The sequence below is a fragment of the Mus caroli genome, chromosome 14 (assembly GCF_900094665.2).
Source record: "Mus caroli chromosome 14, CAROLI_EIJ_v1.1, whole genome shotgun sequence".
Taxonomy (NCBI): Eukaryota; Metazoa; Chordata; class Mammalia; order Rodentia; family Muridae; genus Mus; species Mus caroli.
This window is the reverse complement of record NC_034583.1, coordinates 88900858-88911749: the sequence shown is the minus strand read 5'-3', so window position 1 is coordinate 88911749 and position 10892 is coordinate 88900858. Positions and strand designations below refer to the sequence as shown.

The following is a 10892-nucleotide window of genomic DNA, read 5'->3' as shown; positions in this document are numbered from 1 at the left end:
GTGAAGAGGATGGGGCATTCTGAAACACTGAACAACCATCTTGAAACAACAAAGGCAGTAGAGAGGATATGATGCTTTAGACAGTAAGTGCAGAAGAGAATGATCTCTATCACTCATTACTGTTGTTATTATTACCTATGGGATGAGATGGGAAGTCAAAATGGGGAAATGAGAGGCAGGTGATGGTTTGTGTACAGGAACTGGAAGAATCTGGGTGGCAAATGGTTCTGTCTGTAAAGGATCAGATTTATAGCTTTATTCACCGGCTACCAGAATTGCAAACAAAGAGGTGTATTTTGAGGATGAATGTGATAGACTTAGTAACACAAAAATGCAAGAAAACAAACAACGCATGTTGGATAACCGTGGTGGTTGGCTAGGCTTGATGGTGGCAGGAAGGGATGTTAAATCAGGAATCTAATTTCAGTCCTTTAGGCTGCTCTGGGTCCCAAGCCTACTGAACTTAATGTGAGTTCAACTCCACATGTGTTCTTATGTTGCACTTCATCACTTGACCTGTAGGTGCTTTCACTGAAATCCAAGTACTTTTTTGGGACACTACCATTGCTTTCCCATAACAACTACAGCTTAGAGCAGTGCTTCTCAGACTTCCCAAATGCTGCAGCCCTTTCATACAGTTCTTCATGTTGTGTTTAGAAAATTGTCCATTTCATCCAGATTTTCCAATTTACTTGAGTATAATATTTTTTAGTAGGATCTGATGATTTTTTTAATTTCTGTGGCTTCCATTGTCATGTCTCCCTTTTCATTTCTGATTTTTATTAATTTGGATACTGTCTCTGTGCCCTCTGGGTAGTCTGGCTAAGGATTTATCTATCTTGTTGATTTTCTCAAAGAACTAGCTCATGGTTTGGTTGATTCTTTGTTTAGTTCTTTTTGTTTCCATTTGGTTGATTTCAGCCCCAAATTTGATTATTTTCTGCTCTCTACTCCTCTTGTGTGTATTTGCTTCTTTTTGTTCTGGAGCTTTCAGGTGTGGTGTCAAGCTGCTAGTGTAAGCTCTTTCTAGTTTCTTTTTGGAGGCACTCAGAGCTGTGAGTTTTCCTTTTACCCCTGCTTTCATTGTGTCCCATAAGTTTTGGTATTATATGTCTTCATTTTTATTAAATTCTAAAAAGTCTTTAACTTCTTTCTTTATTTCTTCCTTGACCAAGTTATCATTGAGTAGAGTTTTGTTCAGTTTCCATGTGTATATGTGTTTTCCATTATTTTTGTTGGAAATTAAGGTTTCCATGTTTAGTCCATGGTGATCTGATAGGATGCATGGGGTTATTTTAATCTTCTTGTATCTGTTGAGGCCTGTTTGTGACCAATTATATGGTCAATTTTGGAGAAGGTACCATGAGGTGACAAGAAGAAAGTACATTCTTTTGCTTTAAGATGAAATGTTCTATAAATATCCGATAAATCCATTTGTTTCATAACTTCTGTTAGTTTCACTGTGTCTCTGTTTAGTTNCTGTTTCCATGATCTGTCCATTGCTGAGAGTAGGGTGTCAAAGTCTCCCACTATAATTGTGTGGTGTGCAATGTGTGCTTTGAGTTTTAGTGAAGTTTCTTTTATGACTGTGGTTGCCCTTGCATGAAAGCATAGATATTGAGAATAGAGATTTCATCTTGGTAGATTTTTCCTTTGACTAGTATTAAGTGTTCTTCCTTATCCTTTTTCGATAAGATTTGGTAGAACGTAGATTTTGTTTGATATTAGAATGGCTACTCCAGCTTGTTTCTTGGGATCATCTGCTTAGAAAATTGTATTCCAACCTTTTTCTCTGAGGTAGTGGCTGTCTTTGTTACTGAAGTGTGTTTCCTGTATGTAGCAAAATACTGGGTCCTGTTTACAAATCCAGTCTGTTAGTCTATGTCTTTTTATTGGGGAATTGAGTCCATTAATGTTAAGAGATAATAAGGAAAAAATATGAAAAGATTCACAAATTTGCGAGTCATCCTTGTTGAGGGGCTGTGCTAATCTTCTCTCTATCGTTCCAATTTTAGTGTATGTGCTGCCGAAGCAAGCACTCTTCATTTTGTGTTGACCCCAACCATAAAGTTACTTTTGTTGCTACTTCATAATAGTAGTTTTGCTGCTGTTATGAATCATAACATAAATCTCTGTTTTTTGTTTTGTTTTGTTTTTTTATGGTTATGGGTGGCCCTGTGGAAGGGTTGTTGTTCCAGAACCCACAGGTTGAGAACTGCTGGTTTAGAAAGTAGAGATGATGGCTGTTGAATTATAACACAAATGAGATTAGGAAACCACTATTGTTCAAGTAAGAAAGAGGTCTGGAGAGGGGTCACTTTCTTGGTTTAGTTATCAATGTAGTTTTCAGATGATATATTACAGTGTATGATTTTTGCATACAGCTCTCTTAGCAAGACCTTTAAAGAATGCCATTGTGTAAAATATTGGTCTTTTTATCTTGAGGACTAATGGTAAATTCTCCATTGCTTCTTTTAAGACATCTTACTATGTGTAGTGAATTCTTTTTGAAAAGCAGGTTCTAAAAGGCTCTGACAGCTTCCTCCATAGAAATCTAGGATTGTCAACCATTGACGCAGAGGCCCGAATCTGCTTTGACACTTTAGAATGGCCTTCTGGCAATGTTATGTCTGTCTTTTAGATGTTTGGATAAACTGCTCAGCTCAGAAACTGCATCATGCATTATGCCAAGCCATAAACAAGTGCTGCTGAGGTAAGGGCATTCCTGAGTCCCCTGGACTTGCTTCAGTGTTTGCAACTGTAGATGTGTTACACAAACACACCAGTAACTGTTGATATGCGACACCAGTAACTGTAGATATGTCAAATGAATACATTAATAACATTCCTTTGGAGTTTGATTATGCATTCCAAATAGTTTTATAGCTTTTTTTTTGATTGTGCAAGAGAGATGAAAGCTCACCATTAATTTTAAGCACACACACACACATACACACACATATACACACACTAACAATGTAAAGTATTTATATAAAGATGTACATATGAAAAAGAAATGTTTCACAATTTAAGTTTAGCTAGGTTTTGGGTAATGGCAGTATAAAGATTCACAGCACATTTTATTCCCACAACCTGAGAATTTGTTAGGTTATAGAAAAAATGAGAGTAGAGACAGCAGTTGAGATGAAGGCTGCTATCCCATGGGCCTTGGAGTAGGATTTGCCTGTGTTATCCAGATGGGTTGGACATGAAAAAGCTCTAAAATGTGGATATGGAAGACAGGGTTGTCACCGTGTAAGACAGACCTAGTTGGCTATTGTTAGCTTTGGGAATGTTAAGAGGTTCAAGAGCCAAAGAAAACCAGTTGTCTGTTACCTGGAAAAGAAAAGAAATCAGATACTCCCCCAGAGCTTCTTCAAGGAACACAGACTTGTTGACACCAGAATTTTAACTCTGAGAAAGTCATTTAAGATTCTTATCTACCCAAATATACATATGCAGTGAGATCTCTCTGTCTGTCTGTCTGTCTGTCTGTCTGTCTGTCTGTCTCTCTCTCTCTCTCTCTCTCTCTCTCTCTCTGTGTGTATGTGTGTGCGTGTGTGTGTGTGTGTGAGAGAGAGAGAGAGGCAGAGAAATAGTCTTGCTGTACAGTTTATCCTTGCCTTAAACTCTGATTGTCCTGTATCAACCTTATAAATGCTTATCCACAAGTATGTGCTGTTTTAATAGCGTTTCATTAATTTCTTAGAGCAATTGTAAGAAACCAATAAATAGTATGTTCAAAGACAATTTGTGTATGTCTGAGTGAAAGGAAACTTCAAAATTCTTCCAGACTTTAACTACAAAATTAAAAATTTTCAACAGATTTACAATGTGTTTTGCTTGACTTGTATAAAACTTCATTTAAACAAGTAAGATAAACCATTCTCCCATTTTTCTTAGTCATGAATCTGTTTCTCACTTTTAAGGAAAAGTTCAAGATCTTTTTTATAAAATCTCACTATTTAATATACTATTTTTCCAAAAATAGTTTTAGTAACTGATAATTTTAAATTATTACTTTCAAATATTTTAATTCTGTTTTCAATAAATATACTAATATATTTATTAGTAAAATAAAACTAAGTATACTTTATCATTCACTGTGAGCCTAGCCATTAGTGGCTGAGCCATCTCTTCAGCCCAGCATTTAGTATACCTTAATTCATACTTAGGCATATTGTATTGCTCGTGGACAGTTCCTATTGATAAATATGTACCCAAATATCCTAGAAAATACAGAATGATAATCGCTCTCAATTCCATTCCCTAGCTATTAGAAAATATGACAGAAATAAATCAGAAAATATGACACACTAGGATTGTAGCCAATGAAACATCAGAATAAAATATTCTACGTTGGCCATCCTCACCTGCGTTCTGAAATTCTGTTTTAAAAAACACATTATTGATTCTTTGTGAGTTTCACATAATGTACATACCCAAGTTCCTCTCATCTCCCTGTCTCCTCATATCTGCCCTTTGCCCTTGCAACTCCCTGACCCAAAATAACACACATACATACACAAACAACAACAGAAACAAAGCTTAAAACCCATCTAATCTTGAAAGCTGTAGTATGTCAGTGTGTCCCATAGTATATCCCTCTGTCCACCCATCTTCACTTGCAATAATATTCACGGCAATGATTCCTTCGTCTGGTTGGAGGGCTTTTGTAACACTATCCAAATACTTACAAATTTAACTCTGGTTATCCTGCTACCCTGTGTCCTGGAGATCCTGAAGCTCTGGAAAAGCAGGGCTGGCCCCCTTCACACATCCCAACCATTCACAGATAATATAGCTTTTGGTGTGGGTCAATGCAGAGTCCTGGATCTGGGCCTACGTGGTAGCAGAGCTGGTCAGCTCACAGGCTCTCTTTTATCCACACCACCAGGGAAAGCTCTCCAGCACTGCTCTGGCTAGCTTCTCTAAATTCTACCAGAGGCAGGTGACAAGGTCAGCTTCCCTGCTCTCATGCCCTCAGGGTGGCTCTCCTGCACCAAGCCTCCAGATCCAGCTCTTCTGTGCTGCCCATTCAAAGTGCAGGGCCTACTCACAAGTCCTATTGCCTGGGGGGGGGGGTGCTGGGTCAGCTCTCTGGCTTAGATAGCCTTGGGGCTGGCTTTGCCTTCTTCATCATGGCCAGCTTCACTGTGTTGCCCAATCAAGAGCAGAGTTTGCTTTCCCCAGTGCTGCAGCCAGTGAGGGGCAAGGCCAGCTCATTGTCTCTTATGACTCTGAGGATCAGCTCTTCTGACTGCCTTAGATGGCAAGAGGGTGCAGGATATATCCCCCTACCCAGGCCACTTCTTGGCAGAGAAGTGGCAGGCTCAGTTCCCCCTCACTCTGTCCTTTGGCTGGCTAACATGTGCCCATGTCACCGGGGGCAGTTTTGCTATGCTCTCCAGGTAAAGTGCAGAGCCCACTTTCCTGCATTTTTCAGCTAGTGAGAGCCAAGCCTACCTCTCCAGAGCTCATGACCCTGTGGGCAACTTTCCCATCTGCTGGAGGTGGCAAAGAGGGTGGGGCAGCATCGTCTGTGCCACCCCACAGCAGATAAATGGTGGGTCAGCTCTTTCACACTCATGCACTTGGACTGGCTCACCCATTCTTCACTCACCAGGGCCAGCTCCAAGGTGCTGCCTGGGTGAGGCACAGAGCCTCCAGATGATTGCTGCTGGTGAGAGATGAGGCCAGCTCTCCAGAGCACCGAATACAGTGAGGGGCTGGGCCAGTCATGTGCAACCCCTGGACATCCACATGGTTCTCTCTCTACTGGTAATATGAGCCACGCACATTGACTCCTGCTGCTTCGCAGCCACAGACTCAGACCAGGCCTTCAAGAGTGGCTCAGGCTGGGACCTCATCATGATGGTGGGACTGGCCACCCACATCAGGCTGCTCCTTTCCATCCTTGATTTGATTTATCCTGATTTTTAAGAGTCTTAGGCTTAAGACAGCTTTGGCCACCAAGCCAGGCATCAGGCTAGGATGAATTAAGGACCGTCGTCTTCTCTGCACCACCACTAATAAGGTGTCCCTTTGTAGATTGCTGGGGGTTGGGAGGTGTTCTGAAATTCTAAACTGATGAAACTAGAGAACCTTAAAGCAATTAGCTTTTGCATACCTATCATGTTGCATTGTTATAAGATTGGAAGCTATCCCTTCAAAAAATCAAATTTAGAAAATTTCAAATGGGAAAAAAAGTAAATACAGTAGAGTGAGCTACTAACCATTTGCCCTCCAGTTTACCCAGTTAAAGTTACATGGCAAGTCTGGTTTCATTTTCGATCAATATTTGTCCACTTGCACATATTTTATTTAAACAAATTACATATTCATATGAATTCGTCCATGTAGGTCTTAGTATAAAATACAATATCCAAGGATTCTCCATTTTTTATAAATTCCTTTCCTTGAAAATATTTTTAAAAATTCAATAGGATATTAATATCATCAAATATAACGATATTATTTACACTTCTATTTGTCTTATAAGTGGTATTTTGTAATATATTTATTCTGATTGGGTTCCAAATAAAACGCCAACATTCTGAACAAGTGATGTTTGCTCAAATATATTTTATTCTACAGCTCTCCCATGTTTGTTTTGTCTTGTTATTTGTTTGTTAAAGAAACCAGGTTGTGTATCCTGTTGTGTGCTTCTCTCTGGGGTCTGCAGATCTATCTTTGTGGTGTGCTTTGAGATGCTCCTCTGTCCCATGTCCTTCCTGTATAATAATAATTATGTTTGGAGTTTGAATACAAACAGGTTCAGGCGAGCATCTGCCGTGGTTAGATGGATATGTTCTCTGTCTCACTTACTGATGCTTGCAAATGAGCAGTCCTGAGCACAGAAGATGCAACCAGAGTGTGAAATGCCAGGAGTGGTGGTGCATGCCTTTAATCTCAGCACTCGGGAGGCAGAGGCAGGCAAATTTCTGAGTTCCAGGCCAGCCTGGTCTACAAAGTGAGTTCCAGGACAGCCAGGGCTACACAGAGAAACCCTGTCTCAAAAAAACAAAAACAAAAACAGAAACAGAGTGTGAAGCATGGCTCAGGGAATTCTAAAGTCTTTCAATCATTCCATTCTGAGAAAGCTCTTCTGATACCATTCATGACTAGAATAGAACATACATCCTTTTAGAATAATAAAATGATACTTTAAGGGAGAAGTTTTTTTTTTTTTTTTTTTTTTTTTTTTGCTTAACTAGGAGGTGAAAAGGGATAATTTAAACAATTTCTTAATTTCAATAATAAAAGAAAAATCTAAATATAGAATTGTTCTGAGTTAAGATTTTTCTCTCTGCCCAACCTGAATTGCAGGGGCTGGAGGCCACACCTGAGGTAATAAACACCGAGCACAGAAGTCTGCACATGGCAACAGAAAACTCTTATTTATTTGGTACTTACTATGTGTCAGCACAACTCAAGGTTTAGTTTTTGGTATCATCTGATTAAAATCTCACACAGCCTTATTTTACACCAAAAGAGGCAAAGAGAGGACTTTTGATGAGCAAATGCAGCCTGAGAATGCAAGGTCAGGGAGACAGATTTCTGAGCCCTCCTTTTAACCTCTCAGCGGAACGGTCCCCAGTAACACACATTTGGAAGAAGGTGTACATGGATGGCTAATTAAGAGCTTTGCTGTCTTTATTTTGTTTTATGGATGTTGCTATTAGCTTTATGTCTGAGTTTCATTGCCTTTCATTAAACTATAGTGTAAAGCCAATCCATTCAGGCACAGGCATTACATTTGTCTTTTATTCCTCCTCAAGGTCCAGGAACGGGAACTCACAATTGCATCTACAAGTAAGGAAAAGAAACAGATCTGTCTGCACAGCAGTCACACAAAGTCGCTTTTTCTGTGGTAGACACTAATATAGAATTTTGTGTTTAGATGCTTGTGTACTTTCAGCTCTGTGTAAATTTTAGTGACTCAAATAGCGAGAAAATGCATTCTGTTGTTTATTCTTAATCGTCTAATTGTCTTATTGTGCAATTAAACAAAAGGTTTAACATCTTCACAACTACAATGTACACTTCTAGAAGTAGAACCCCTTCATAATTACTGCTTTCAAGTTATAATATATACCTATTCAAAAAATTATATACCTATTCAAAAAATTATTTTTTAGATAAAAAGGCTAAGTAAAGATGGACGAAAGTACTGGAATGAAGACTGGAAGTAAATTCCTCTTGTTGTAAGATGCAAATTAGTGGAACCAACATACATACAAATCTCAGTGTTCCTTGAGAGGGGCTATTGTGAAGTAGAGAAGGGTACAGCTTTGGAGTTCTATTATATATGAGCTGACACTATGCTACAAATGTGGTGGTATGAGTTACCTCTTTTACAGTCCTGGAAATGTTTTTTGTTTGTTTGTTTTGTTTTGTTTTGTTTTTTTCAAGACAGGGTTTCTCTGTGCAGTTCTGGCTGTCCTGAAACTCACTCTGTAGACCAGGCTGGCCTCAAACTCAGAAATCTGCTTGCCCCTGACTCCCAAGTGCTGGCTGCCTGGCCCAGTCCTGGAAATGGATTTTATTAGTATAAATTAATAATATTTGAGTAAAGCATTTGATTTATAGACACTTAACAAATCACTAATTTTATTGTAACTGGAAATATTCTGCCTTAATATTTTAGTTTGAAGGTTCTCTCTGAATTTGCCCCCTCTTCATAATGTCTAAACTTCAAAGTTAATGTTTATATGCAAATGTATAGAAGGATGCAATGAGCTATTGAGTAGCCATTCTCAATGAGCATGGTACAAGAAAAAGTAGTATAGAATTTATGTTCTTTTCTTCCTTCCTTCCTTCCTTCTTCCTTCCTTCCTTCCTTCCTTCTTTCCTTCCTTCCTTCCTTCCTTCCTTCCTTCCTTCCTTCCTTCCTTCCTTCCTTCCTNTTCCTTCCTTCCTTCCTTCCTTCCTTCCTTCCTTCCTTCCTTCCTTCCTTCCTGTCTTCCCTCCTTTCTTCCTTCTGTCTGCCTTCCTTTCTTTGTTTCTTTCTTTCATTCTTTATTTTTAATTTGACACATAATTGGCTTAGATTTATAATTTTCCCGCCTCTGTCTCCTGAGTGCTGGTATACCTTGTGCCGCCACTGGTGACCATTTACAAAAACTCACAGATTCTTTGTTTCCGCTTCTTCCAGAGGTCATCGAGAAAAGGAGGTTGGCTCCAAGTGGGGCAAAAGTGTTTGATTCCTGGGAATCACATGATGAAAGACTAGAACTGACTCCTGCCTCTGGCCTTCACACTCACTGTGACACGGACATTTTTGCACAAATACCAACATATGAACAGAATAAATAAGTATAATTTAAAAAGAACACTACTGAGATCTAATATCTGGATTTTAATTCTATGATAGTGTGGATATAAATGATGAGGCTGAAAGGCACTTAGGAGCCACAAGGTCCCTCAAGGCCCTAGGCTCCTGCTTCCACTAGGATAAGACTCAGTCCATCAGGTGATGCCATTAATATGTTAGAAATTGCTCAGCTCCTCAAGATGAGTCTTGTGAGAAGAGAAAAATACTTTGAGATGAAAGCAATCACAGTATCTTCAGCCCCAAGTGTGAGGCAGCACTCAGTAGTTCCGCCCAAACTCACTTCACAAGCCTCCATGGCACACCTGCATCTGATGGCAAGGGAGACTGGATTGTCCTTTCAAGGTCTTTAAAGAGCTGTGTTGTTATTTTGATGGGATTGCACTGAATTTGTAAGTTGCTTCAGGTAAGAAGGTCATTTTTACTATGTTAATCCTGATCCATGAGCATGCCAGATCTGCTGATTTCTTCTTCTTCTTCTTCTTCTTCTTCTTCTTCTTCTTCTTCTTCTTCTTCTTCTTCTTCTTCTTCTTCTTCTTCTTCTTCTTCTTCTTCTTGCTTCTTGAAAGACTTGGAGATTTTTGTGTACAAGTCTTTTATTTGCTTGGCTAGAGTTACCCCAAGATACTTTTATATTATTTGTAGCTATTGTGAAGGGTGTTGTTTCCCTGATTTCTTTCTCATTCTGTTTGTCACTTGTGTATAAGAAGGCTAATGATTTGTGTGTGTGTGTGTGTGTGTGTGAGTTAATTTTTATCCAGCCACTGTGCTGAATTGTTTAAAGCTATAGCAATTTCCTGATATAATTTTTAGGGTCAATTATGTATTCTATCATATCTTATGCAAATAATGATACTTTATCCTCTTCCTTTTTAAGTTGTATCCTCGTGATTACTTTTCACCATCTTGCTGCTTTAGCTAAAATTTCAAGTACTATATTGAATAGGTAGGGGAGAGTAGACAACTTTGTCTTGTTCCTGACTTTAGTGAATTTGCTTTGGGTTTTTCTCCATTTAATCTGATGTTGGCTATAGATTTGTTATAAATTGCTTTTATTCTGCTACAGTATGTCCCTCATATCCCTAATCTCTCCAGCACTTTAATCTTGAAGTGGTAATGGATTTTGTCAAAGGCTTGTTCTGAATCTCATGAAATGATCATGTGGTTTTATTTTCCTTCCAGTTTGCTTATATGGTGGATGATCTTTGGTGATTTTCATCTCTGATTTCATCTCTTTACTGATTTGCATCTCTGGGATGAAGCCCACTTGATCATGGTGAATGATCTTTTTGATGTATTCTTGGATTCAGTTTGCAAGTATTTCATTGAGTATTTTTGCATCTATGGTCATAAAGGAAATTGGTTTGTAATTCCCTTTCTTGTTGGGTCTTTATGTGGTTCGGGAACCAGAGCAACTGTGGCCTTATGAAATGAATTGGGCAGAGTTCCTGTTTTTTTTTTCTATTTTGTAGAATAATTTGAAGAGTATTTGCATTAATTCTTTGAGTCTGGTAGAATTCTGCACTAAAACCACCTGTCCCTGTTTTTTTTTTTTTTT

The 10892-nt window shown here is 38.8% G+C and overlaps 1 non-coding gene across 1 annotated transcript; it reads right to left on the bottom strand.

Annotated features, from left to right (window-relative positions):
• Positions 1 to 1932: 1932 nt before the first annotated feature.
• On the bottom strand, positions 1933 to 2039 carry LOC115029372. The gene has a single exon (XR_003834925.1). It is a non-coding gene; the product is annotated as a U6 spliceosomal RNA (small nuclear RNA).
• Positions 2040 to 10892: the final 8853 nt, after the last annotated feature.